At 34.2% G+C, this 14963-nt stretch overlaps 3 long non-coding RNA genes across 12 annotated transcripts in view; all 3 read left to right on the plus strand.

Moving 5' to 3' along the window:
* Nucleotides 1-14963, plus strand: part of LOC128240648 (uncharacterized) — a 38175-nt gene that overhangs the window by 12310 nt on the left and 10902 nt on the right. The window contains exon 9 of one of the 10 annotated variants that reach the window (XR_008262230.1): nucleotides 11687-11701. The exons of the other annotated variants lie outside the window; for them this stretch is intronic. This is a non-coding gene — a long non-coding RNA (uncharacterized LOC128240648). Of the gene's footprint in view, nucleotides 1-11686; nucleotides 11702-14963 lie in introns of those variants that run through there. 10 annotated transcript variants of the gene reach the window in all.
* LOC128240658 (uncharacterized) lies at nucleotides 5695-7072 on the plus strand. The gene is made up of 3 exons (XR_008262259.1): nucleotides 5695-5793; nucleotides 6385-6514; nucleotides 6973-7072. It is a non-coding gene; the product is annotated as an uncharacterized LOC128240658 (long non-coding RNA).
* Nucleotides 7717-10335, plus strand: LOC128240656 (uncharacterized). The gene is made up of 6 exons (XR_008262257.1): nucleotides 7717-7887; nucleotides 8399-8504; nucleotides 8909-9047; nucleotides 9528-9683; nucleotides 9922-10044; nucleotides 10237-10335. It is a non-coding gene; the product is annotated as an uncharacterized LOC128240656 (long non-coding RNA).

Genomic DNA, 14963 nt, shown 5'->3' on the forward strand with positions numbered 1-14963 from the left:
ACAGAACAACATAAGTTGCTTCACCTACGAAAACACCCGGGGTAGTATACATGGAAACGTTTGAGGCAACACAGGCGTTGTTTTTTGACAAAGTCGGTCCGAGGCGATTCCTAAAGAAACACATCGTATGAGTAATGACAACGTCCGGGGCAGCTCCTTCAGCAACTCCCAGGGCTACATACATCGCATTCTCCCAAGACGCCCTTCACAATGCTAATGGTAATATTCAATTATATATACATGACAACGATGGGGGCAATTCACAATGCTATGCCAAACGTTATATACATAACCACGTGTGAAACAGAGTCCACGGCAACTCCGAAAGTGATATACATGGCAATGTCCAGGGCTATATGTATGACTATGGCTGGAACATTTCCAAAGGCAATGCCCCGTTTTATGCAACGGGCGACGCCCTGGGCAGCTCACTAGGCAACACCCATGTTAAATGTTTACAGCAACGTCTAGAGCAAATTGTAAAGCAACATGGCGACGTCGTGGGACATTCCCAAGACAACGCCCATGTTTAACAAAAGGCACGTATGTGGCAATTTCCAGTGTAACATCCGCTGTAATGCACAAGGCAATGTCCAGGACCATTCGAAACTTACGTCTAAGGTAATACTTTATACGTCGCACTTTGAATTGGAATGATGAAACGAGTAGACCTTGTGCTATTTTAACTGACAGTCGAGGATATGCTGTCATCCTGTAACATTGATTTCGTATTGATATACTATATGTTGTTAACTCATCGTGATGCAAGACATTATTGAAATATATACTTTTAATCAATACATTTTTATATCTATAGGAGCATGAAAATGAAGTTGGATAACGATGGGAGGGAAAACAATCACACTAAGACAATGTCATCTTGTCCCTAGTTAAAAGTTGTGACATATTTAGAACAGGTTGCGATATTTCAATCATACAGATAACAACAGCAGCTAAAAACTACTATGCCGACATGTATTAAACACATATCAATTACCAGGTATAAGAGCACGCACGTATATGGACGATGCAAAACAACTATTCCATTTGAGCGCTTATCAAATATTAACAAGGAAGGCATTAGAGCAGAGTAGATATGGGTTTCCTAATATAATGTGTTCAAAAACTTATTAGAATTAAGCTGTCTTGACTAGTGAATCACCTTCATTGCATGCCAATTTCTTGATCTTACAACTGTGTTACTGAAAAAAGCGCACCAGGCAAAATCAAAGTACTTAAAGTACTGATGGAAGGCAATTAGTACTGCTTTATATATTTATGTATGTTTGGTTGAATGGTTTATAACTTTTGAAACGACATAGGAATGTCGAACTTTGACGTTTTGTTCTATGTAACGAAATTTCCTATTAATATTGTGGACCTTTTGTTCCAATCATATCACTACATGATGGACATTTCACACAATGATCACAAGTCATTCATCAGGCCCCGATTTCTCGAGACTTCTTAAGCTTAACAGGCTTACGAAGCTTATTTCAATTAGCCAAAATACATACTAAAATCAATTTTGATCAATGAAAAATGGTTTACTGTAATAAGTATAATGATAATTCCTCTATAAACCTCTTAAAGAAGAAAATATAACGCATTATACAGAAACACAAACATATTGAGATTAGCTTTAAGAAGTTTCCAGAAATTAGGGCCTGCATCTGATATTGCAACATTTCATTAATTTTGAAAATATTTTTCATAACATGGACATACTTCAATAACAAAAGGCAACATTTTTTTGCTAACAGTAACATTGCGTTTGCATGTAATGCCAAAACAAAAGTGTGCTCAAAAAGTCAAAACCCTCAAGATTTATGTTTTGTTGACTTCCCAAAGGCGCACTTTATAGCACACGTGTATTCTCTCTGTCATGAGTTAATACTGGTTATTTTGACTTGTTATTCCTATGAAAGCCATTCATACACATATCGTGCTAGTTGATAAGCGTGTGAGAATATACAGCCATATTGTAAACAAAAACTCACAAGTCATATTGAGCGTGTGAATGCCAGACACCTTAATTCCTTCAAAAAGCGATTTATGCGCTCGATATTTTCGTCATCGCCAAACCGTATTTTTTAGGTACGAGATACGGAATTAAGCTGTATAATTGTTCAGTTTTTTCACAATTGTAAAGTAAGTAATATAGTTTGTTTAATACGATAACCCTTTAACATGTTATATCAATATCGAGTTCGTTCATCTTCGTCAATGTATATTAAACGGACTTAATTTGAATGAATAATATTGTTATACATCACGCTACTGCCAAATATTGCATTGCTTCTTGAATAATAATGAATTGCATATAAATTGAAGCTGCGCAGTGCTCGAGCTTAGGTAGTTACTTTTAAAGCAGTCCCTGTTAGAGCTGTAACGAATCACTTAAAGTTCGATTAGATTCCGATATCAAACATTTTGATTCGATTATTTTCGATACGATGCATTCATTTTTTACCAATTGCAGCAATCTAATATTAAGTTGTATATTAAAAGATTGTTAAATCATTGCAACAATGAAAAACTTGGATAATGTTTTATCAAGAACAACATTGTATTAACTCAACATCATGTTTACAAAGTTATATAACCAAAAAAGAACACACACTTAACACAGACACTACCAGTTGATAACATTTACGACGATAACATGACATCGTTTTGTTATTAATTTCATTAACGAGGACGCCATGTTACCAGGTTTGTAAGCATGAAACTTTTTAAAAAATTGGATGGCAGATTAACTATCAACCAATTGCACGCCTCGTAATAAAGGTCGACATGTTTAGAATGCGGATAATTTTGTGGCATAAATGCTTAATATGCGGACCGAATCAAAATTTGGGGTTGCTGTATTGAATCGAATCAGTGAGTTTAAAACCTGATGTTCGATACATCGGAGCGAATCATTGCAACTCTAGCCCCTGTTAAATCTACTTATTTACTATTTGAACGCTTTGGGTTAAACAATAAGATGTTGTAATCTACAAAGATATGAGCGGGGATGTTGGGGCTGCACGACTCTTACTTATTTTACTCTTCATATGACCACTTAACTGAAATAGTTCTTTTTTAATTTTTTTTATAGTATGTTGATTTACAGAAAGAGAAAATGAAAGTATAATTATCATTTCTTAGTGCTTGAACGTTACCGCAGTACAAGTACAGTAATAAATAAAAATAAACACAAAGCCTCCGAAAATATTCCGAATATAGGTTTTTGTAAACTAAGCTGAAATTGATAAAAGTAAAGCCAAATAACATAACGTAAAGACGATATTTTAAATTTAAAATTCAACAAGTTTTTAGAGGTGTGTGTCAATAAGCGTACTCTTCACATGGACAAATATTAGGGTATTTAACTTAGGTACCAAAGGAATATTTTACTATTCAAGTTCACTATTATGATTGGCATGATACCTGATATGTTATTATCGTTACAGTATGTAAGCATTATTAACCATCCGTGATAGGGATCTCAGTCAAAACAAAAATGTGCCGCAGTAATTTTAAAGGAGCTATACATCAGTGACCCATATTCAGATAGAGTCGAGTGTCAATGGGTGTACTATTCCTCACATGTATGAAAAAGGATATTTAAAAGAACTTTTTACTTTGAATGATATAATCTTCATCACAAAATACGCGCATTTGAGTCAATTATAAAAGCATTATTATGAACCCAACATTTTGAAAACCCGTGAGGAATTGATTTTCAGATATGTTTTACTAAATGGCAGATGAATGAAAAAACAAACGGATTTAAAGAAGATGCTAGTTCATTAAAGTGTTCCGACAACTGACTAAACATCGACTGACATTGTACAAATGATGGGGTGTGAACGTGTAAAACGTAAGTATAGAGGAAGAAGTGTTATTCCTATCCACCTGGCTAAAACGATCTTATGTTGGCACGGAAACAACTGTTTACGCCTTTCAATATGGCTGTTTAAATGTCTCAAAGCCAATAAAGAATAACAACAGTCGTGTGATCTAAAAATTTAAAACATCAGTCTTTAGAAATAGCAAACTAATATTGGTAACGAAATGCTTTTAGTTCATTGTATTGTATCATTTCTTTCAAAACAATGATTTTTCCCATACATGTTCCATTTTTTGGCTGGTACACAGCGTCATTGTGTATATTCAAACCTTTACATACAATTTATATCATATTTGAATATTCAAGAGTTATTTGTATTCTTTTAAAGACACAGTATTCTTCTCAGGTTAAATCAATGTAGAAAAGATGCATCTATCTTAATCAGTAATGGCATTTCTTAATCTGAATTGTCTTATCTATGACAAGTTCAATTTTAACAATTATATCAATTCATTAAACGAATTTTGTTAAAATGTACTAAAAATGGAAGCGTAAGTCACAACATTTAAATGTGAACAGCAGTGGCTATTTATAACTCAAACTGGAGTTTTCTCCCTTTGATTGATAGACTTGAGATACACAGATATTGATTGTCACATATTTGGGCTCTTTTCGATAACTTGCGCAAAAGTATTTTTTTTTTTTTTATAAAGCTGATAAATGTCCTCCAAAATGGTCAAAGAAGGGTTTCTTTCATATTTGGATTTCAAACAAAATGTCACTTAAATTGGCAAATGGCTTCTTTCAGATGGGCTGTTACGTGCACGCGTCTCACACTGGAGCTCTGTATCTTAGGTTATCTGAGGCAATTTCTTGTGGGATGTGATCCTGAGTGGTTGTCCGGCAGTTACCTGAATCGAAGGTAGATGGCTTGGTAAAACACACAGTACATTATACATAATATTAGATGTAAAAGTATGTATAGTACGGGCTTAACGTTTGAAGGCTAGATAATTCATATGGACTGCTCCATTGTTATGTTCATTTGAACTAGACGCCTCTAAAATCACTGTATTTTATGCATAATTTTAGTTATAAAAATGTATTATAAGGATCATGTGTTTGATGAAATATATTCCACTGTCTTCCGTAGTCATTTGTTACACATTAACGGTTATGTTCTAGTTATAATAAATACTCCAATGGCCGACAAGATGTTCTGATTATCTGTGATATTAATTCTGTATCTAGTATTGAAACAAAAGATGAAAGCTGTGTTCAGCAATAGGCACTGTTTGGGAGGAAATCATTTCAAATTGAAGATAATGTCTTATAACTGAGTCTGTTAAACAGAATTTAAAAGTTCTCAGTGGTGTTTTTGTTACTGGCAGATAAATATGGCGTAATACTAAAGACACGACACCGGAATACGACAATCTTAGGATCAGTGAAATCTGCATCACTGCTCAAGTAAAGATAATCATCACCAGCTTCATATATCATATTTGACACAGTAAGAACCAATATTTATCGGTTAAGGTGTGTTAGGTGTGTAAGGCAGCCATGTTTGCACTTTAAAACTCGCACATTCAGTAGCCTAATTGACTTTTGATATAATTGACAGTGTTATTTCAAATTGCGTTCTAGACATTTAACTTGAGCTCGATACTGCTTGTTTTCTACCAATTATGGCTTACTGTTGGGTGACTTGCTCTTAATATTTAAATAATTGATAATATTACGCAAGTTTCCTGATTTATCCAGTATATATTATACGTTCCTCAATTGGTTTATTATTAAATTTGTTGTGTGTTTCGATTTTATTTCTAGTAAAACGTTCTGTTTAAGATGGATACGAGCAGACTTGACTGTATTCCTGATTCTTATATGACAAGGGACGCCTACTGGCAAAATGTGGTCCAGACGAAAAGGCAGATGTCGTTTGAAGTTAAAAAGTACAATCATTGTTGAATAATAAAAAACAAGATTCAGAGAAATATTAATACTAGTTCACTAAAAATGATAAAGACACACAGAGGTTGAATTCGATCCTGCAAGCTCAAAGGACCGACTAATTCATTGAGTATACGTTTTTTTAGTGTTTGGATTAGTCAGTGTATGGAAAAACACTAGAGTTTGTAATGTCATTTTATATTTAAATCATGTTCATTTCATGACGATCATTAAACATATTTTTTTGGCAGACACTTTGGCTAGAATCAGAAACTAGACAGAATAGTTGCCTCGTCTGTATTCAATTTGTGTAAATCACCATCTGTCCCTAGATGGTAAACTGTTTTGGCAGATATATCTGTTTAATCTAGATTCAAATTATACCACAACGACTATGTATTAATATTGTTGTCTTATGATAGGTTATCTAAATGTTGCATGGAACTCATTTGACGTTACAAACCCAAAAGTTGAAATATATATCTGTGTCCACATGCTTTCGATATTTCAAAGATATAACATTCATGCATTGAAGGTAATTGTAAATGACTGTTGGTGAAACCTTTCGATTTCAATTGATTTTTTTTTTACAGACCGATAAGGTGGATTGCTATAGACACAACAATTGGAATAATAACTGCTTTTTGTTATGTCAAAACGGCAACGTAGTTGAATCCCTGAAACCGCTTGAACGAGTCTATTCTGCAACTAAAGGATAAGCAGGTATTGGTTGTTGTTACAAATTACGTTTGCTAGGTGGCTAGTGTTTTGTCCTTGAACTATTCAGCTAGCAAATCAGTAACGCATATAAATACATTTCACGTTTGTCTTTAAAATTGGTAATATATCAGAACTACGAATACGGCTGCCCTAGTCACCTGATGGTGTAAAGTCAATAGCATGTTTACAGAAGTATCAAGACTTAAGATAAGTAAGTCAACAAAAGGATGGTTCTTTGCTTTGGGAATCTTTGATGAAAAACTTAAGTTTGTCCATTACATTACAAATTTCATGAAATACTGCTTATAAAATGCACTGGGCTTTAACACAAAATGCAATCTACCTTGTATTAACATTATTTATTCCAGTTTAAGCCAGAGTGATTTAAAGCTTGCATTCATCAGTGATGTACTTAAAAAAAGCTAACAGCTAAACTTGAGCGAATGCTTTCTTTCCGATAGGCTGTTACGAGCATCCGCCCAACACCGAATCTCTGAGCTCGAGATCACATGAGGCATTTTGTGGTACGATGTGGCTAATAACAACAACAGGTAGATATCAAGGCAAGATATATGGACTCAAACATTGCTCTGTACATATTCTGAACATCCGAATTATAGTATTCTATACGTTATTTCAACTATTAAAATACTATTTTGAAAGGGGTAAATGTTGGATGAGAGAGCTAACATATAAAATATATTCCCATGTTTACCTGTAGTAATTTGATACAAATAACGTTTCAAGTCTGGATTAATTGATCGTTTTAAAACGAAAGCTAATTATCTGTATTAGTATTGTTGTATCAAATAAAGATGTTAAACCAGAACTTAAAAAAAGCTGAAATCTGTTCAGCTCTATGTTTTTTTAGAAAAGGCCTTTATCGAATATAATGATTGATATCTAATTATTTACAGACATATATGGTGGCGTTATACTAAAGACGCAATAATGAAATAAGATAGGCTGATGATCAGTGAAACCGGCATCACCTCTGATGCATTGAATTATCATCAGCTTGAGAAAATAATTACAGTAAGAACCGACATTAATCGGGGAGGGGATTTAATGTAACCGATTTTGCACATTTAAACTACAAACAATAATAGGAATGAGAGTGCCATTCACTTGCCGAAACGTTTTTAAGCTCGATACTGCTTCATTCCTCTCCGATACGCTAGTATATATTACCATGTTCTGTTTTACTTAGTGTAGATATTTGCTCGGGAGATTGGTGTTTCTTTCGATTTGCAGTAAAAACTTCCTTTTTAAGTTGGAAACGAGTAGACATCACTGAATGTCTGATGTGAAGGTCACAAGGTGAGCGTCCTGACAGCGTGTGGTTCGGGATTGTCCGGCATGAACCTGAAGCAAAGGTAGATGTAGTTTGCAGATAAAACGTTCTGTTGTGTTTGCAAAGTATTGCAAGAGTGAGATAAAACTTGATACTACTGTGCTATAAGATGAACGACACTCAACAATTAGTCTTCATGCTGCAAGCTCCTGGCCTGGTTTGAAGATATGAAATCTAAATTGCTTAATAAAACAAATTCCCTTTGTAACCAATGAGCATTTATTTCAAGATTGAAAGTGATGTTAAGTAGTTTAATATTTAATATTGTTTTCCGAAGAATTGTTTTACAAAATAGAAAAACATACTTAAATGATAATCACAACTGATCGATACTATTTTTCGACTAAACGTACATAGACAAATTATCTGTTGCGGACGCCCTCCGATTTTTTAACATTATCATAAAAGCATTATATTAAGGCTGTACTATATTATAGTATTGTACATTGAATGTGGATGCCTTGCTTGCACAAAAAAAACAGAAAATTGCATTCGAATGTTTGACAGTTATTTTCTGAACACTTTGTTGACAGTTTTGACGGATCTGGTATGCTAGATAAACTACGATAAACTAGATAAAACACAGATGTCTCTCAAGGGCCGTGGTAGAACTAATGATATACATTTTGAGGAAAGCAGGTAATGGTTGAGGTTATAACTAACATTTATAATATAGTGTGTAGGCTTCACATTTTAAGGTCCCTATTGGCCAATCCATGACAATAATTAGGCTTTGTATGGAAAAAGTTTTTAGTTCAGTGGAAAACACACTTGCTTTGTAATAGGATGTTTTCAATTACAGTTTCCTCTTACAGGTTAAAAATGTTGAACATAGAAATGGTGATTAAGTAAATAAAGTAAGTCATATCATGCACATGTTTTGTAAATGGATAAACCAACTATTTGTATGTTGACATTGGTAAAACACCACGTTCTTACCTATAGTTTGTGGTATCCTATGTCATTCTCAAACTAATAGGAGTCTTATGTATTAACAGCACCAATAATATTCACATTTCGTAACATTATGTATATTACTTCAGGTGTAGCTGTTTGATGTCAAGCTGTGGTCTATTTAGCCATTAATCAGCGCTGTTGATAAATGACAGACCACCCAGAACACAATCCTTCCAGGAAATGACTTGGGACCTCAATGTAAAGGATACAGTGTGTCGTTTTCTCGTATGTATTGGCATATATTAAAGATGATAATTTCATTATAAATTCAATCACAAAACACATTATCCCTTTTTGTTTAGCAGTCATGTAAAACGAGTTTAATATAAAAAGTTACTTATTTAAGAACGTTTACACTAAGTTGTTTCAATCGTCAATTTAACCAGTTGTCAGTTTAACATCGGCTTTTTGGTTTGTAAAATCCCACAAATGTCAGATCTTAGCCCCCAACCTATACCGGCTTGTGTTTAATCTTCAGATCAACCATAAACATAAGTATAAGGGAGGCAACTGCGATACCAGAAAATAGACGTACTGTTATTAATTGATCAAATCTTGTCAGAATCTTGTTTTGTCTTTTGCAATACCGCAAATATGTAATCCTTAAATATCCTTTAGTAGTTTAGGAAATGGTTGCAGTAAAAAAGCAATGAGGGTACGTAGGTGAAGTGAAAGTTTACACAGTATTGTTGCTCTTTTTAACAGACTGGTAGGTGAAATGCTGGAGACACGACATCAAAATATGGACGAGATTCGACATGCCAAAAATAATCGTGGTTGTCTCCCTTTGACCACTGTGATTGTCATATTATGCAGTTTAAGGACAAGCAGGAACTGGTTGCAGTAAAAAAAGAAATGAGGGTACGTAGATGAAGTATATCCCCTTGAACATGCATTCAACCAAAGAGTAGATGTTTTAAAAGCACTTAGATATTTAATGTAACCTTCAAATTGCCAAATGTACCTCAAAAGGCTAAATGTTAGGATTCATGTCCTATTTCTAATTTATATCCTACACATCGTTCATATTCAACTAAGTGTATATGGATTTTCATGATATGAATGCGATTAAAACTTAAGTACAAATCCTCTCTTTCAGGTATGCCAATGCGTGCAGACGGTCTATAATGTAACCCTGATCTAGAACTTACAAAGGGCTCTGTCTTGTAGGATGTGATCCTGTGATGTCCAGCAATTATTAGAACAACAGAAAAATCTCTTAGTAATTCATTTTAACCACAGTTTTGCTTTAAACAAGTGTCTCTGTAGCATTAAAGATTGAAAATTACAGTAAATTACACATGTGTTACAAAACCGATAGAAACATTTGGTACAGTAAGACATCTATAATTCTTAATAACTTTATTTGTAAACATTCTACAGTGTTTTAATTGTATTGTTTTGTTATTGACAGATCAATGAGAAAGTATTGGGAAGACATAACACCAAAATATAAAAGGCCTTGGCTTTGTCAAACCAGCATCCCAGTTGTGTCAGATGTAACGAGAATGATCAGCAGTTTGATTTCATCAATATGAGTATCTAAACACGTGTTTGCCAGGACAGTTGTTAATTAAACACACTAAATTTATTTTCAATAGACGTACTGTTAATAATTGATCAAATCGTGTCAGGCTCTTTTTTGTATTTTGCAATACCGCAAATATGTAATCGTTAAATATCCTTTAGTTAACTAGTTTGTCTGGGCACTGGCTACTTCAAATTTCATGACTGCGCAACAACGATATTTCAGAGATTTTTGTTTTTGAGGTACATGTATTTCAAACTGTTTCAAAGGATCAAAACAATAAGGGCTAACATTTACTTGCCTGGCATATTGATATTATGTTTGCATTAAGAAGAAGAAGTACAACAGCACATTGTATTCTGATCCTTGTTGGGCTGTTTAGGTTTAAACACGGGTAAATGCGGGCTGGGTTATATTTGAAGTTTCGACTAAAGGGCTTGTCACTGTAGTTTTCATTGTATAATTGATGTGTTGTTTGTCATCCTTTATATATTTCATAACCCTTGGTTCCTTTGTAGTTAACTCAGCTTAGAAGATGTTTGAGGCTTTACAATTTATTGTATCATAAAAATTTATCATAAGTGTATAAACATAAATATATAACAGTGATCTCCCTTTGACCGCTGTGATTAGCATAGGACAAAAATGCAGTTTTAGGGGAAGAGGTACTAGCTGCAGGTTGGACTAAATACCTGCTAAACGGGGCAAGGGGGTTGATTCGGTGTAGTATGTCTCTCTTACCATTGTTTTAACCCAACTGAAATTGTCTTAAAATTGCCAATATTTCAAATTCAAGCTCCAAATTGATAAAACTACACCCATAAGGCTTTATATTATTAAAAGAGCTAAACGAACGGGTCGTTAATGAGCAACTGATCATTCACATTGATATATGTTTTTATTCTCTCCTGACAGCTTTCAGAACAACACATATATGTTAAAATACACTGTGAGGGTGAAGGATGACCCTTGGAAAAAGCCCGTGATGAGATCAAATATGTCCGTCCAGCTTTAATGATCATCCCAAAAGCATTTGACTGCCTGCCCTTTGATCCTCATAGACAAGCTTAATGAAAAAGGAACTTTTATTTCCAGTTCACCAGTTTCTGTTTAAGTTTGCTTATGTTATGTTTGTTTGTTATTCATGTAAGAGAATAGCTCATTGAACTTATCTTTCTTGTTATCATAAACCCGACTTTAAATAAAGTTTCTTGTATGATTGACTTGATTTCATACCTTAATGTTTACCCCATGTCACGTGCCGATTAAGTTGAGTTTATATGAATTTAAATGATGTGTATGCGATTGGATCTTAAGTGCAAATGGTGTCTTTCAGGAAGGCCAATACGCCCAGATGTTCAACACTGAATCATTGAACTGAAAGTCACATGAGAAATGCCTGCAACAATGTTTATCCAGCTTGTCAGGTAAATATCTTGGAGTTATCCATCTTATTTTAATTTTAACATTCATTAACATGTACTTTATTCTTTTAAAATGAATGAACCTTACCTAAATTGTGTTGCAAAAGTTATGACACCCAACGGTTGACAGTTAACATTGATGTTTTCCCTCAAGAGGCAAGACAAATAAGTACATAATTTGTAACATCTTTTCGCGGATAATATATAGCTGTTATAGCAGTTTTACCCCAGTTATTCATTATGTAAGTTTTGTCCCAAATTTAATATAAATGCAGATGAAGAGAGTGTGTCATTGCTTGATTCACTAAGGGAAGCCAGCTTTGCATGTTATTACAGAAACAATGCACCATTCTTCAATTGACATTCTATGAATATGAAGGTTAAATAAATCTCAACTTTTGAAATTTTAAAACCTAATCCATCAGATTGTGTAGAGTCCTGTCATTTCACAAACAAGTAACCATAGGACTTTGTGACCGGACAACTTATTGTGTCGAGCGAATAAAAATACGTGCAAATGTTCTCTTTCAGTTATGCCAAGACTTTTCGCAATAAAAAAGGCTATTGCTGGAAGGATTTTACCCTGTTATGTTTAGCATTTATAATTATAACTGTAGTTTATTTCGGTCAAAGGATTGCTTCTAACGACTTCCTCTGTATTAAAAAAGATTTAAAATTTACAATATTCTATACCTGTGTTACACACTTGAACGTGGATTATCACACTATGTTAACAGAACTATTGAGCATATTCTTTGATTTCCATGTACTATGAACGAGAATGACCAAACACAACTAATAAATGGTAGAAAATTTGTCATGACAATATGTAAAACACTGTAAATTTTACCTGGCTTGTACTTAATATTAATTTAACTGTTAATTCATCTGAATATGTATCTTGTTTGAATAAGTGAGATGTATTTAGAACGCTTATAGTCTGATGAACGCCCTCTTATTATCCTGTATTACATATGTATTACATATGTAATCTGCATTACATGTATTTACAACTTTTCTCATACTGTATGTTTTGCATGAACAATAAAACTGTTACAATGCTCACTTTCTTTCGTACGGCAATGTTTCATTGAGGTGTGTATTCTTGTGCCGATATACAAAGTCAAAATGTGTCTAATTGATTTAATTATAGTAATTAGTATGGATGACAAGTAATCAAGTGTAAAGGAACTCTTTTTAGCTGAATGGTCTTTTAAATTATAGAGTTTCTTCCCTTGATTAAAAAACCCAAGTATTATTGAGCCTTTAGGGAATGAATAAGTTTTGTCTACACACAAAAAGATCACGATTTGCAGATGCTGGAGTATGCCTTTTTTGGTGGAAAGCGCGTCTTTAATCACCCTTTATCGATGACTTATATACCGTTTATTCTACCTCGCCTTGTTACCCAAAAAAGACACTACCATACAAGTAAAAATGTTCAATTTTAACTTTGAACTATGTTTGAGATCTAGAATGAATTAATGGAAAATATACACTTTCCGTGGTAATTGCAGTTGATTACAGTGAGCAGTGAGCAATCACACTCGGACAATGATAATTGGCAGAAGATACAACACCGTAATTTATTTTGAACAAATCACAACATTTAAACCTTATGAAGAACGAGCACGTTTTCATTTCACAACACTTTATTACCAGGTTTTAAACTACGCACACACAAGAAGCATACACGACAGCCAAACTGTATATGTATCAATATGAGTACATCATGAATCCATTTCAGCAGAGGTATTGATTCCAACTATCGTTAAAATGAAAATCAGATTCGTTGAATAAAAATATATGTTCTCTAAACTGTTCCACGACACAATTTTAGGGGATTAATAGTTATCATACAATTATAATCATGCGGTCTTTAACCGAACTTTAGCTGAAGGTGTGGATGTCAAGTAAACAAATGTTAAGAAATTCTTCGATGCTAAATTCCATTTAAAATCCTAGAGTTCCTGCCCTTGATATAAAATACAAGTATGTTGCGCTTGCCTTGCGTATTTTAAGGACTTTTGCTAGCCCCGTGACTACGAGCAATGTTTGTAAAGTTGATACATTTTAAATAGTCTTATCAATGGTAATGACGGTATGGTTTAACTAGCTTTGTTTGCGAAAGGTCTATGGAATTGGCAACAAATTGCAAGGCAACACCCAGGGTTATATACAGTGAATCGCTCATTGAAATGCGCATTGCAACGCCAACGGACAATTCTTTAGGCAACATTAAAGAATGTATTTTTTACATATTAAATTCAGGGGCAATTCCCAAAGCAACGCAAAGGTTCAAATTGAGGAAAATGGTTTGTGGCAAACCCAAAGGCAATCCAAAAGTTATACGCAGCGCACTGTCCTGGGTTATTAAAAAGGTATCGTCTGGGGGAATTCCAAAAGCAACGCACACAGGTATAAACATGGTAACGGCTAGGGCAATTCCCGAGACACTGCCCAAGGATATAAAGAGGGCAATGTCGATGGGAAGTTCTAAATGCAACACGCATGGTTTTATAAAGAACAACATAAATTGCTTTACCTATGACAACACAAGGGGTAATATACATGGAAACGTTCGAGGCAACACAAGCGTTGTTTTTTGAAAAGGTCGGTCCGAGGCGATTTCTAAACAAATTCATCGTATGAGTAATGACAGCGTCCAGGACAACTCCTGAAGCAACGTCCAGGGCTACACACATGGCATTATCTCGGGATATTCAAAAGACAATTCTCACAGATAAAAATATTGCAACGCATTTCACAATTCCAATGGTAATATTCAATTATATATACATAGCAACGATTGGGCAATTCACAAAGCTATGTCAAACGTTATATACTAAGCACATATGAAACACAGTCCACGACAACTCCGAAAGCGATATACATGGCAATGTCGAGGGCCATATATATGACTAATGATCACAATGATCACAAGTTATTCATCAGCATATAACAATGCAGTATTATGCATACAAGAATGTGCTTACAAAGTGAAAACCTTCAACATTTATGATTTGTTGACCTCCATAAACCGCACTTTACAACACACGGGTGTTCTGTCTTCTTGAGTTAAAACTGTTGAGTATACTTGTCACAAGGTATTTCTCAGAGCGCGATTCATATACACATCGTGCTAGTAAATAGTTAAATAAATGTTAGAATATTCTGCCACATTGTAAA

The sequence above is a fragment of the Mya arenaria genome, chromosome 7 (genome assembly GCF_026914265.1).
Source record: "Mya arenaria isolate MELC-2E11 chromosome 7, ASM2691426v1".
In the NCBI taxonomy this organism is placed as follows: Eukaryota; Metazoa; Mollusca; class Bivalvia; order Myida; family Myidae; genus Mya; species Mya arenaria.